Below are 15,025 nucleotides of genomic sequence, written 5' to 3' on the forward strand. Positions count from 1 at the left end.
TTGAAAAAATAAGTTTATTGTCACTTGGAAAGGTTTTGTTTGGAATTTCGCGCAAAGCTACACGAGGGCTATCTGTGCTAGTCGTCCCTAATTTAGCAGTGTAAAACCAGAGGGAAGGCAGCTAGTCATTACCACTCACCGCCAACTCTTGGGCTACTCTTTTATCAACAAATAGTGGGATTGACCGAAACATTATAACGCCTCCACGGATGAAAGGACGAGCATGTTTGGTATGACTGGGATTTGAACACGCGGCCCTCGGATTACGAGTTGAGTGACTTAGCCACCTGGCCATGCATTTAGAAAGGAGTTGGGTGTCTTTGTTTTTTTTTACCCTTTAAAATTTTGCGTAAATTATTTCGCTACTTTTCCCGCGTCGTCAGTTATTCGTTTTGGGCTAGAGCACGTGTGTGTGCAAAATAAGTAATATTACTAATGCTATAACTTAGTGCAATATAAAAATATAAACGTATAGACACGGATACAATATAAGTACATACAATAGTACCTTACGTTTCCACTGCTAAGTTTCGATACAACTGATAAAGTATTTCACATTTCCATCTAATTGTTATAAAGTGATAAATCCACGTAAAATCGGTTAAAATTCTCTTTTCTATTTACCTGTACACGCACGAGTTCATGTTTACTCTTGAACTGTAACGGTTGTTAGTGGTCCACCTGAGAGCGCTACGCTGTTTACCCTATTGTTTCGATTTAGTCAGTAGTTATTTGCCCATTACATGGGTGATGATTGAGAAAATGGTTTTTATGAAAAATTTTCTGACTATTTCGACCGTGATGTGATTTTTTTTTATTTGTATCACAATGGCCATTCGTAATTCTTTACTCTTCTCGCGAATTCTGTGTTTGTTTTTGAAATTTTGCGCAAAGCTACATGAGAGGTTTCTTCGATAGTTGTCCCTAATTTTAGCAGTGACGCAAAAAGAGGGCCAATACTACCCACCGATAATTCTTGGGCAACGAATAATGATATTGACTGCATATCATAATACCCCAACAGCTGAAAGCGCGAGCATTTTCGGTAACGAGATATGATCCCGAGATTCGCAGATTGCGAGGCGCGTTCTCTGGAAATCGGGAAATTATAAAAGTTTTAGATGAAAATGTTTTTGATATTTTAGGTTTAGGTTTTTATCATTTCACAAAAAATGTAATTAGTGATGAGAATATTTCTTGAAAATTACGACATTTTTCTTTACAACATACTTGACTTTGTAAGCCATCTAATGTTCTTTTCAGCAGTCCCAACTTACAGATAGTCTGGCGATTTGCCCGGTACGTCTCCATATGATATAGCATAAATATCTGTTTCATTCACCAGCTGTTTGAAGTATGTAATGGTTGTGGAAGATATGATATGTTGTGCAAGAAACTTGTGTACATGTGATATATTTCCTTCCCGTACAGAGATCCTTGATTATGTTGTTACAGATTAGAATACGACTTCTTACAGGTCTTCTTCTGAATGATCATTGCGTCCACAGTTGATGCACTTAGCTTATCCGAATGCTATTAATTACTAGTGGCAGACTCGTTTTAGAAATTTCAAATCTACAAATCTGAACACATCTTTATGGTCTGATATATTAATATTTTTACGTCGGAAAAGGTTGTTTCATATCCTCCCGAAAGGCCCGGCACGGCCATGTGGTTAAGACGTTCGATTCGTAATCCGAGGGTCGCGAGTTCGAATCCCTGTCACACCAAACATGCTTGCCCTTTCAGCCGTGGGGGCGTTATAATATGATGGTCAATCCCACTATTCTTTGGTAAAAGAGTAGCTCCAGAGTTGGCGGTGGGTGGTGACGATTAGCCACCTTCCCTCTAGTCTTACACTACTAAATTAGGGACAGCTAACGAAGACAGCCCTCGTATAGCTTTGCGCGAAATTCAAAATAAACCAAACCAAACCTCCCTGAAAATGATACACATTCAGTGACATCACACATCAAACAATGTTGAAATATAGTTATGATACACTGAGTCTCACAAGCGTTTGTTTGTTTGTTTGTTTGTTTGTTTGTTTTGGGAATTTCACACAAAGCTACTCGAGGGCTATCTGTGCTAGCCGTCCCTAATTTAGCAGTGTAAGACTAGAGGGAAGGCAGCTAGTCATCACCACCCACCGCCAACTCTTGGGCTACTCTTTACCAACGAATAGTGGGATTGACCGTCACATTATACACCCCCACGGCTGGGAGGGCGAGCATGTTCAGCGCGACGCGGGCGCTCACAAGCGACTTTATAACCACTGTGGTAGTCACGTGACTTGCTGATTTACAAATTTAAAATCGTTTTAATAGTAGTCAACTCCTTGTAATAAGTGTAATTTTTTGATTTGCGATTACTTTTACGCATACACTAAATAATCAGATCAGCAACTAAATTATGTGCATTATTACATATATAAAATTAAAAAAAAGTACAATAGTAGAAAAATAAATAATTGATTAAAACAGGAACCAACCCTACAATGACTTACGCCATTGTCTTCTTTAAGACTGAATTATGTAGAGTCATTTTGGAGCCGGTTTCTGTTTTGATAAATTATTTATTATGTTATTATTTTAATGTTGTACTCCTTTCAAATGTATGTACATTGCACAAATGTTATTTTAAATTACATTTCGGTACACTGATGTTGTTTGTGAAATTAAACACAAAGCTGCACCATGGGCTATCTATGCTCTACCTACTACGGGTATCGAAACCCGGTTTCTAGTAGTGCGAGTCCGCAGATATACCGCTATGCTATTGGCTATGCTCTGCATACTACGGGTATCGAAACCCGGTTTCTAGTAGTGCGAGTCCGCAGATATACCGCTATGCTATTGCGGGGGGGGGGGCTATGTACATTGTTTACTGGGTTAATTTTTAGTTATCTTTTACTGTCGTAGCTCGTTTTGATAAGGCGTTTTGAGCTAATTGCTTAACTTGGGTGATATATACACTTTTAAAATATATTTCTTTACGTTATGTAAGTTTAGAAACTTTCTAAGAGTACAGCATATCGATCGGGCTCTCTTTGCGCGAGCAGTTTCCAAGATGGAGGCACTAAAAAAGGAAAAACAGTTAATGTCTGTTAACGATGTTTCCAGGTTTATTTCTTTTGGTTTCAGCTAATTCCATACAAAATTTTCATAAGTAAAACTATGCGTATGAAAGGCTAATGTAACAACGTATTTGCAGTTTCTGTTCAGGGTGAGGCTCTGAAGCGGGTTAGACAAAACTGTAGGGGGGGGGGAGATGTAATCTACATTACAGGGGCTCACATGCAACAGTGCATAGGAAGTGAACCAGCTTTAATAGTAAGTACTGTTCTGTAGGTTATTGGGGAGGCTAAGGCATATTCTGGGATAGCTTGAAATTGATGTTTTCAGATAATGGTCAAAAAGTTGTCAAGAAATAGATGTAAAGTTGCTGTGTCAGTTATATACTGGTGTCATATGATAGTTTCAAATGTTATTTCATCGTAATAAAGATGGAATATCATGGCCAAAGAGTTGTGAACTGAATCGGTTTTATTTGAAGGTTACAAGAATCCCAAGGCCCTGCATGGCCAAGCGCGTTAAGGCGAGAGACTCGTAATCCGAGGGTAGCGGGTTCGCATCCCCGTCGCGCCAAACATGCTCGCCCTTTCAGCCGTGGGGGCGTTATAATGTTACGGTCAATCCCACTATTCGTTGGTAAAAGAGTAGCCCAAGAGTTGGCGGAGGGTGGTGATGACTAGCTGCCTTCCCTCTAGTCTTACACTGCTAAATTAGGGACGGCTAGCACAGATAGCCCTTGAGTAGCTTTGTGCGAAATTCAAAACAAAACAAGCAAACAAAATACAAGAATCCCGCACGATGAAGGCTTTTGTTTTGAGAGAGTCTACAAAAAGCTGCACAAAAACTGTCACTGCATCTGTCCATGTAATTTGGAGCTTACGAAAAGAAAAAGGCAGCTAGTCAATAGCTCCAGCTGACAACTTTCGGAATAGTCTTGTCCTGTTTAATCTTGCATAAGACTTGACTGTCAATTCTAAAACGCGTCTTTACGGCCACAAACTGCGCAACTCGATTTTATGGTTACAGTATGCCAGCCATTAATCACACAACTAGCAGCATTGGATCGTCGAGTACACGCGTGCGATTTGCTGAACGAAGATTGAGAAGAATGAATACAACCTGACTGTGTGACCACGTATTTACAGTTTCTGTCCAGAGTGAGGGGACCTGACTGTGTGACCACGTATTTACAGTTTCTGTCCCGAGTGAGGGGTATGAAGTGGGCTAGATAAAAACTGAGGGGTTGTAATCTACATTTTGGGGGCTCACATGCGATAGTACCAAGGAAGTGAACCAGCTTTAACAGTAAGTGTTGTTCTGTGGGTTACTGGGGAGGATAAGATATATTTTGAAGTGGCTTCAACCTCCGCTAGCACTTCACACACACACTCCTACTGCTTCCTCGGTTCCTGTCAATGCCACTTAAATTGATGAAAAAACAGCTGTAAAGCCTATTATCCAATATGCCCATCATGACCACGTGGTCAGGGCGCTTGACTCGCAATCTGAGGGTCGTATCCACTTCCCACCAAACATGCTCATCCTTTCAACTTTGGGGCCGTTATAATTTTAAATCCCACTATTCGTTGGTAAAAGAGTAACCAAAGAGTTGGCGGTGGATAATGTTGACGAATTCTGCCCTCCCTCTTCCTTTTAATGCTAAATTAGGGACGGCTAACGCAGGTTGCCCTCGCTCTTTCCTTTTAATGCTAAATTAGGGACGGCTAACGCAGGTTGACCTCGTGTATCCTTGCGCGAAATTCAAAAACTAAATCGAAACTAAAACCTTTTCAAACTTGCTATAACGTCAACGTCATTCATTCCCCGACAGTTATTCTATTGACAGTTAGATTTTGTAGTCCAACCACTTGTTTATGCTGTCGTTACTTCTGTCCTTACTAATGACAACAACATTATGACGTCAATTGTCACGGTGACTTTAGCTGAATAACCAGAGTTTCTGGATAACGTTATCGATAATTCGTGGCTCAGTGTTCATTCTCTTGTCCTTGTGTAGCGAAAGAAGTCTGTTTATTGACCTTTTAAATGCCCATTGACAACGGAATTAGGCCCCCCTACTTTAATATTTATGGAAAGCGCAATTTAATGGTTGATTTTCCGTTACGCTGTAATGAACACAAAGTTTCACTTTGAAATGTTTCACAAGCTTGTCACATTGTATGTTTTTAAAGGCGTGGCTTTATTAGAAAGATAACATAACACTAGACTCTCTTTTGTGTATTTAACATCGTTACATTTTGTTTGTTTTAAGCACGAAGCAATGGACTATCAGTGTTCTGCCTACTGCAGGGATGGAACCTTGAATTTTCGAGTCCAAATCCCTCGACAGTACCGTTGAAGGGTTGAAGGGGTGCGGTTAACTTTTAGATGATTTGCTTGTTTGTTTTTGAATTTCGCGCAAAGCTACATGAGGGCTATCTGCGCTATCCGTTTTTTAATTTAGCAGTGTGAGACCAGAGGGAATGTAGTTAATCATCACAACCCACTGCCAACTCTTGGGTTACTCTTTTACCAACTAATAGTAGAATTGACCGTCACATTCTAAATGTCGCCACGACTGAAAGGGCGAGCATGTTTGGTGCGACGGGGATTCGAAACAACGACCCTCAGGTTACGAGTGAAGTGTCCCAACCACTTGGTCATGCCGGGCAACGTTTTGGTGAACGTGAAGCCACAGCTTCCAAAATGTGTTGAAGTTAATAATATCTTTATATATATAACATATAAGATGCGAGATATGAAAGTACACTTGCAGTGTTTTGTTTTTTCTTTATATATCAATCACACATTTCTCTGGTAACGACGCAATAATAGCCTTTCCACACTTACATGATCTTTTTATAACCTTCAAGAGTAGCCGCTCGAGTGCTTCCCCTTGAAGTAAGAATATAATAACTAAAATGAGGAAAATAGCAAAGAAAACAAGACTCTTAGTCGAAACCGCAAACACGACCAGCATGCAGGCAACTTGCTGTGAAACAGTAGGCCTCACTACCAAGTTTACCATTATAATAAGTGATATAAGATTGTGTAATAAGACTTTACACTGCTGCGTAACTTTCGTTATGGCTATTAATCTGTCTACTCTTCTTACTCCAATAAATAAATTTGTCACGATGAGATGCTTATGAGATTTCGAGGGAGTGTTGTCAATAAATTCTTATTGGAACTTTTTCATTGTTTTATGACTACGGTTCTTTTCCTTGTTTTAATTATGGATTTTTACATAATGTTTATAGGCTGGTATAGCGAGCGCTGTGTTTGTTGTTTGTATTGTAAAGGAGAACGACAAGCATGTTAAAACTATTTGAGACTTATGAAGGAAATGAACGGTTATTTCTTTAATATTCTAAAAGCTAAGCATACTTCAAACAGGTGTTTCTTGTGTCGCGGTTTCAGACAGAGATCTGCCTCTTATTATAATGAATATTTCTGTGGCCAGCGTCTGTGACAAACCTTGTGCTCGTGGATTCTAATTTATTAAAAGACGCTTCACTTCGCTTATAATATTTGGAGAACGACTTGATGCAGGTCTCTTTTTGAATGGTTCTGTTTTCTCCAAACTGATCCATTTTCCTTTGTTTTTCAATACTATTAAATAGGATATTCCCATGTTGGAATTTTAATTTCCTCACTTCAATCCCACGTATGAATATTTTTAGAACTTTTACAACTATTCCCAAAAGCGATCATTTTTTGGTGGCATCACACATGCTATGTTTCTTTTTTTGTAGTTAAATAAAAAGCTGCAAAATAAGCTATCTTGCTCTACCAGAGACGGGTATCGAAACATGGTTTCTAGCGTTGGTCACTTCCGCTGTAACTTCAAACAAGGTAAAAATATATTGTTGACTTCATGCTGTTCAATTTAGACTATATATTGGATGTTGTTGTCATTTGACTCGTTGATTTGCATATTAAAAATCGTTTAATATAATATATTCAACCATATCGTAGTTAAACAAAACTGTAATGGTGGCAAACATTATGATGAATTTTTCTCCATATATCTTATGACAGACCTTTTAAAAATGTTTATTCAAAACTGTATCAGTTTGTACTTACGGATAATATCCATACGTGCATTTGTTACGGATAATAAGTAACCCACAAGTTCACCGATGCTGGATTTTATTGGTTGATATCTAGCACGTGTATGTAACGTAGATAATAATGAACAAGCTCACTGAAGTTAGATTCTGTTTAATCATCACACGTATTTCATGAAGTTGATGGACCTCGTTGGCCAACTCAAACTAGTGAAAACTAATTTCAAACGACGGTACTGAAGTAATGTCATATAAACATATTAATACTGTAATGACTAATGCAACTTTCTCCGGAAACTCAATATTATGTCAACCAAGTATAAATGGAAAGACCAGTTCAGAACTAAAATAAGACATTGGCCGTTCTTGTCGTCAAAGGGTTAAGATATGCAACTAAATTAAAAGTTTCATTTATACAGACGTAATAATCTTTACATACAATACTTTTATAAATAATTAATATGTAAGTCTAGGCACAGTTAACAATAATACTATTCTAAATTACTGATATTTAAAGTCTGTATAAACTTTTATAAAAATAATACTGTTCTAAAATATTAATATTTACAAACTATATAAACCTTTATCAACAATGCATTTATAGATAGTTGATATTAACAGTCTATACACCTTTATCAGCAATACTGTTATAAAATATTAATATTTACAGTCTGTATACCTTTATCAATAATACTGTTGTAAGCTATTTATATCTACAGTCTGTACACCTTTATCAATAATAGTGTTGAAAACTATTGATATTTACAGTCTATATAAATCTTTATTAATAATACTGTTGTAAACTTGATATTTACAGTCCATATAAACCTTTATCAATAATACTATGTAAACTATTGATATTCACAGTTTTTATACACTTATCAGCAATCCTATCATAAACTATTGATATTTACAGTCTATATAAACCTTTATCAATAATATTGTTCTAAATTACTAATATAACAGTCTATACAAACCTTTAACAATAATACTGTTGGAAACTATTCATATTTAGAGTCTATATAGCTTCATCAATAATACTATTGTGAAGAATTGAAATTTACAGTCTATATAAACTTTCATCAATAGTATTGTTGTAAATTATCGATATTTACAGTCTATATAAACATTTATCAGTAATACTGTCATAAACTATTGATATTTACAACCTATATAATCCTTTATCAACGATAAAGCTATAAATAATTGATACTACAGTCTATACACCTTTATCAAGAATAATGTAAGCTATTGTTATTTACAGTCTATGTATACCATTATGAACAATACCGTTGTAAACTATTGATATTTATAATCTATATAAACCTTTATCAATAACACTGTAGTGAATAATTGATATTTACAGTATATTTACCTTTATCAATAACTCTTGTAAACTCTCTATATTTACGGTCGATATAATCCTTTAGCAATGATGCATTTATAAATAACTGACATCTACATTCTACACACCTTTATCAATAATACTGTTGTAAACTGTTGACATTTTCATCTATATAACCGTTTATCAATAATACTGTGGTAAGCTAATTATATCTACAGACTACAGTCTATACACCATTATCAACAATAGTCTTGTAAAGTATTGATATTTACAATCTATATACCTTTATCAACAATACTCTTGCAAACTATTGACATTCACAGTCAATATATAAACATTTATCAACAATGTTGTTGTAAAGTTTTGATATTTACAGTTGATATAAATCTTCATCAATAATATTGCTATGAAGTATTGATATTTGCAGTCTAAAAACCTTTATCAATAATACTGTTGTAAAGTATTGATATTTACAACCCATATACCTTTATGAATAATACTATTGTAAACTCTTCATATTTGCAGCCAATATAAACCTTTACGAAAAATACATTTATAAATAACTGATACCTATAGTCCATACACCTTTATCAACAATATTGTTGTAGATTATTGATATCTACATTCTATATAAACCTCTATCAATAATAGTATTGTAAGGTATTAATACTTACAGTCTATATAAACCGTTATCAATAATGCTTTTGTAAACTAAACGATAATTAAACTCTATGTTCGTTTATCATAATACTGTTGTGAACTATTGATATTTACATGTATAAACCTTTTTATCAACAATACTGTTCTAAACTATTGATATTGATAGTATATATATAATCTTTCTCAACAATTCATTTATAAATAACTGATATTTACAGTTTATACACCTTTATCAAAAATACTGTTGTAACTGTTGTAAACTATTGATATTTTCAGTCTGTATAAGTGTTTATCAATAATACTGTTGTGGACTAGAGTTATTTACAGTCTATATAAACATTAATTTATAATACTGTTGTGAACGTTTGATATTTACAACTGTATAGACCTTTATGAATAATACTGTGGTAAACTATTGACATTAGCAGTTTATATACCTTTATCAATAATATTATTGTAAACTATTGATATTTACAGTCTATATTCCTTTATCAATAACACTGTTGTAAAGTAGTGATATTTACAGGCTATATACCTTTATTAATAATACTGTGATATTTACACTGTGGGAAACTATTAATATTTACAATCTATATAATACTGTGGGAAACTATTAATATTTACAGTCTATATTCTTTTATGAATAATACTGTGGCTAAACCTATTAATACTATTCTAAACAATCTATATTCCTTTATCAATAATATAAAGTATATATGCTATATACCTTTATCAATAATTGTTTGAAACTATTAATTTTACAGGCTATATACCTTTATCAATAATACTGTTGGAAACTATTAATATTTCAGTCTATTTTCCTTTCTCAATAATACTGTTGTAAACTATTGATATGTACAGGCTATATTCCTTCATCAATAATACTGTTTTAAAGTAGTGATATTTACAATAATACAATTGTAAACTATTGGTATATACAGTCTATATTCCTTTATCAATAATATTGTTGTAAACTTTGGATATTTACGGTATATATAAACATTTATGAACAATACTACTGTAAACTACTGATATTTATAGTCTGTATAAGCTTTTATCAATAATACTGTTGTTGACTGTAGATATTTACAGTCTATATAAAAATTAATCTATAATACTGTTGGAAATGTTTAATATTTACCAAGTATATAGACCTTTATGAATAATACTGTGGTAAACTATTGATATTAGCAGCATATATACCTTTATCAACAATACTATTGTAAACTATTGATATTTATAGTCTATGTATCTTTATGAATAATAGTGTTGTAAACTATTTATGTTTACACTCTATATAAATCTTTATCAATATTAATTTTGCAAACTATTAATATTTACAGTCTATATAAAATTTTGTCAATAATACTGTTGTAAACTATTGGTATTTACTGTCTATATACCTGTATCAATAATACTGTTGTGAAATATTTATATCTTTAGTCTATACACTTTTATCAACAATAGTATTTTAAACTATTGATCACCCCATATTTCTTTATCAATAATATTGGTGTAAACTGTTGATATTTACAGTCTATATAAACTTTTATGAAAACTAATGTTGTAAACTATTAATATTTACAGTCTATTTAAACCTTTATCAATAATACATATCATGAACTGTCAATATTTATAGTCTATATTCCTTTATGAATAATACGATTGTAAAGTAGTGATATTTACAGGCTACATACCTTAATCAATAATACTGTTGGAAACTATTAATATTTACAGTGTATATACCTTTATCAATAATACTGTTGGAAACTATTAATATTTACAGTCTATTTACCTTTATAAATAATACTGTTGTGAGCAATTGATTACCTTGATCAATAATACTGTTGTGAAGAACTGACATTTACTGTCTATAAACCTTTACTAATACTGTTGTGAATTATTGATATTTATAGTATCTATATCTTTTTCAATAATACTATTGATATTAAAAGTCTATTTAAATGTTCATCAATAATACTACTGTAAACTATTGATATTTTAATACTACTGTAAACTATTGATATTTACCATCTATATAACTTTGTTAATAATACTGTTGTGAGTTATTGGTATTTACAAACTATATAAACCTTTATCAATAATACTGTTGTAAATGATTGATATTTACAGTCCATACACATGTATTATACAATATTGTTGTAAACTATTGGTATTTACAGTCTATATAGACATTTTTAAACAATACTATTGTTCATCAACAATACTGTTGTGAACTATTGACATGTACTCTCTATATACCTTTATCAACAATGCATTTATAAGTAATTGATATTTACAGTTTATTCACATTTATCAAAAATACTGTTGTAAGCTATTGATATTTACAGTGCAATTAAACTTTACGAACAATACTGTTATAAACTACTGAAATCTACACTCTGTAAATCTTTATCAACAATATTGTTTTGAACAAGTGATATTTACAGTCTATATATCTTTATCAATAATACTTTTCTGAACAACTGATATTAACAGTGTATAATCCTTTACTTATAATGCTGTTGTAAACTATTTATATTTACAGTCTATATAAACTTTTATCAATGATACTGTTATAAACTATTGATATGTACACTCTATATAATCCTTTTCAAAAATATTTTTATAAATAACTGATATCTAGTCTATACACCTTTATCAACAGTACTGTTGTCAGCTATTGACCTTTGCAATGTATACAAGTGCTTATACATAGTACTGTTGTAAGCTATTGATGTCTACAATCTTTTTAAACCTTTATTGATAATACTGTTGAAAAGCTATTAATATTTACAGTCACTATATCTTTATCAGTAATAGTGTTCTAAACTATTGCTATTTACAGTCTATATACCTTTATCAATAATTCTGTTGTAAACTATTTATATTTACACACTATATAAACCTTTATCAATATTAATTTTGCAAAATATTAATATTTACAGTCTATATAAACTTGTATCAATAAAACTCTTGTAAATTGTTGATTCTTACACTCTATTTACTTTTTATCAATAATACTGTTGTAAACTATTGATAGTGACAGTCTATATAAACCTTCATCAATAATACTTTCATAAAGTATTGATATTTACAGTCTATATACCTTTATCAACAGTACTGTTGGGAACAGTTGATATTTACAATCTATAAATCTTTTCTAATAATACTGTTGTGAAGAAATGATATTTACAGACTACATACTTTTATAAATAATACTGTTGGAAACTATTTATATTTATAGTCTATATTCCTTTATCAATAATATTATTATTAACTATTGATACTTAGAGTCTATATACCTTTATCAATAATTTTGTTGTAAACTATTGATATTTACTGTCTGTATACCTTTCACAATACTACTATCGTAAACTATTGATATTCACTTTTTTATACATATATCAACAATACTATTGTAAACTATTGATATTTATAGTCTATATAATCCTTTATCAAAAATGCTTGTATAAATAACTGATATTTACAGTCTTTACACCTTTATCAAGAATACTTTTATAAATTGTTGATATTTTTAGTCTATTGAATTGCTTATCAATAATACTGTTGCAAGTTATTTATGTCTATACACCTTTATCACTAATAGTGTTGTAAACTATTGATATTTGCAGTCTATACAAATCTTAATCAACAATACTGTTGTAAACTCTTGATATATATACTCTGTATATCTTCATCAGTAATACTATTGTAAACTCTTGATACTTACATTGTATATAAACCTTTATGAACAATACTTTTGTAAACTATTAATATTTACCGTCTGTATACCTTTATCAACAACACTGGTGTACACTGTTGATATTTATCATCTAGATAAACCTTTATCAATAATACTGTTACAAACTATTGATATTAACAGTTCATATAAACCTTTATCAACAATACTGTTGTAAGGTATTGATATTTACAGTTTAAATAAACATTTATTAACAATACTGTTGTTAACTATTGATATTTACAGTCTATATAAAGCTTTAGGAACAATACTGCTGTAAAGTATTGATATCTACAGTCTGTACATCTTTATCAACAATACTATCATATACTGTTGATACTTACAGCCTATATAAACCTTTACCAACAATTCTATTACAGTATATAAACCTTTATGAACAATGCATTTATAAATAATATTTACTGTCTGGACACCTTTATGAATGATATTGTTGTAAGTTACCTATATCTACAGACGATCCGCCTTTACCCACAATTATTTTTAAAATACTAGTACTTAAAGTGTATTCACTGTGTGCCTTTAATAACGTTTTCTTTATTTGTTTTATTTAATGGATGAACTGATAATTGCCTAGGTTGTTGTTTTAACACAGAATTAAACAGTAGCTTCACCAAATCCATCTTTCGTCTCTATGGTTACCATGATTACTTGTTTTGAGAATGGTTATGATGCCTAAAAGCAAAGTAAAAAGCATCACATTTAAAAAAAAAAATTCTAATGACAACTTATTGAAAGAAAAAACATGATATGATTAAGGCTCAGGTTTCAAGACTGACTTGAAGGACAGATTGCTTATTGCTTATTATTTATTTAAACTTATGTTTACGACTTTGTATTTTCAGGGGATATTCTGGATAGTATTAGTAAGGTTGTGTTGTATGCACGTGCATAAATCATATTTGTAATCCGAATCGTCTAAGCCCTTAGGTTTTGGAATTGCTCAGTTTGTGAGGGGTTAAGCGAACTCTTTCTGGGTTCTAGTAGATCTGGGTTGTGTTACTGTAGTGCCGACGGGCTCGTCAAACATAAGTAAAAAAACTGGAAATGAATAATTATAAATTGAAGCTGTTTTTAGCTTTTTTGACTTTGGGGCTTAGTTACTAAATGTTGGTCACCTACTGCTGTATTATTTTGACTATTAATATCAGTATGTTACCAATATATATTTTTTAAATCGATAAATAGTGCTCCACCCCCTGACACGCACTCGATATATTATGTGACCAGCTAATCTAGCTGCAAATTAGATAATCCTGTTCTTTTAGGATACAGGACTAGGCGTGGCCAAGTGATCAGCGTGCTCAAACGTTGAATAAGAGGGTTCATTGTTTTCAGCCCGTTGAGCAGAAACACAATCCATATTTTAGGGATGTGAGTGTGCTCTAAGAGTAACAGTCAAATCCCAATTATTGGTAAGACAAGAGTAGTCAAAGAGTTGGCGGTAAGTGCTGTGGCCTGTCTGTCTTCCCTCTCGTCTTATAAGCTCAAAATTAATGCCGGGTCTAATCGCAAATCGCTCTTTTGAAGGTTTATACAAATATTAGGAATAAAACAAAAGGGAGTACTGGGTTAATATACAAAGAAGAACACGAGTTAGCTCGTCGTTAGATAAAAAAACAGACTCAAATTTTTTTCACCTTAACAGTTGTTATGGTTATCAAAGAAAAAAATGAAGCTTCGTACGCCTCTTAACGAAGTATTGTAGAAAAAAATCGATTGTTTTACTGAACTAAGAACAAGAAATACATAACTACAATTGTTGTTAATATAAAATAAATTGTAAATAAATAATTGTAAATTACTATACAGTAGCTGGATTGTGAACTGGTCAGTAGAAACTCTCAGCGCTACCTTTGGTAATAAATAAAACTAAAAAGCAAGATACTATACTTTCATTGGGAAGTATCAAACGTAATTTCAGTGACTTGAATATTGGAGCCATGAACACAATGGAAAATAAAAATAAAATTCACTGAAGAAACGTAAACATTTGTTAAGTCAAACATACAGTGTGTGTGTATATATATATATATATATACGAGTGTGTTTTAAACTTGCCTTTAAAAGCTTTACATCAATTATATATCTAGACTGAAAAGGATAACCTGATTCT

This window comes from Tachypleus tridentatus, chromosome 8 (assembly GCF_004210375.1).
Source record: "Tachypleus tridentatus isolate NWPU-2018 chromosome 8, ASM421037v1, whole genome shotgun sequence".
In the NCBI taxonomy this organism is placed as follows: domain Eukaryota; kingdom Metazoa; phylum Arthropoda; class Merostomata; order Xiphosura; family Limulidae; genus Tachypleus; species Tachypleus tridentatus.